Source organism: Crocuta crocuta, unplaced genomic scaffold, assembly GCF_008692635.1.
Source record: "Crocuta crocuta isolate KB4526 unplaced genomic scaffold, BGI_CrCroc_1.0 scaffold223, whole genome shotgun sequence".
In the NCBI taxonomy this organism is placed as follows: Eukaryota; Metazoa; Chordata; class Mammalia; order Carnivora; family Hyaenidae; genus Crocuta; species Crocuta crocuta.
In genome coordinates this window covers 5,424,571-5,425,793 of record NW_027529426.1, presented here as the reverse complement: position 1 = coordinate 5,425,793, position 1,223 = coordinate 5,424,571, and positions in this window count along the sequence as shown.

Genomic DNA, 1,223 nt, shown 5'->3' with positions numbered 1-1,223 from the left:
TTACTTGCTGGGACAGGATCTGGCAGGTTTGCCTGCTTCCTGCGCCCTGCCGTCCCCTCATCCTGGGAGACCACTTTTTCCCTCGTCTTTCATCTCCCGGGTCTCTCTTTACACCCCAAAGCCGCTGGGAACGTCCCTGAACCCCACTCTAGGGCAGGTGCAGCGAGGGGAGGAGAGGCGAGGGGTGTGTGGTGTGTGTGTGTGTGCGCGCGCGCGTGCTGGACAGGCAGGAGGGAAGAGGCGCCTGACCGCGCGGCTGCGTCACCCGCGCGATTCAGAAACGGGGCTGACTGGGGTGACCTAGGGGGACGACGCTTCAGCCTTCGCTGTCTGTTCCTGTCTTGCCCGCCAGAGCCCCATAGAATGGCCTTGCCTCAGTTCACTCCTTGCTAGCGTGTGCAACCCTGGGACAGGAAGAAGGGGTGATTGGGGGGAGGGCCAGGTGGCTTGGCCGCCTTCCTGTGCTCCGTGCGGTTTTCACTCTGTCCGTTTCGCGAGGTGAAAGCGAGGGTGCAGATGAGGCGACACCACCGCAGGGGAGCGAAGAGCGGGCTGGCGGTGCCGCCTGCCGAGAGCGCCGCGNGACAGGGTGTGCGACCGCACATCGCGCCGCGAGGGCCTTCATCACGCGCGGGTCCCCGAGTCCCCCGAGCCAGGACCCGGCGCCAGGGCTGGCTGGGGCCGCGCCCGGACACCCCCCGCCCCCTGCCCTCCGGCCAGGCGGCCCGAGGATGGGCCGTCGCGCAGGGGAGAGGCACGGAGAGAAGGGAGGCCGCGGCGGACCCGCACTGCAGCAGCTGTTGCCCGCGTGGGACTCCCCTGTCCCGCCCGTGCCGCTCGTGCAGAGTCACAAGGCGCGGAGGGGAGGGAGTGAGCACCGCGTCCCCCTCTCAGGTCCCTGGAGACCGAGTTGGGAGATCCCGGCTTCTGCCCTCCCCTCGCCTCCCCCGCGCTCGNGCCCCCGAGCCCCTGGGCGCCCCGGCGCGGCCCTGGGCTCTGAGCGCGCCGCGGTACAGGTAGGTGCTTCCTGGGGCATCCCGGCCGCCCCCCAGCTCCCAGCCCCTGAGCTCCCGGGCCGCGAGGCTGGAATCCCGCGGCCCAAGGGCGTTCCTGCTGTGGTCGCCGCGCTGGGGGCTGCCGGGTGGGTGGGGTTCATAGCCACCTCCTTGCCCCCTACTTGGACGAAAGTGAAACCTTCAAGTTCATAACCACCCAGAATCTCC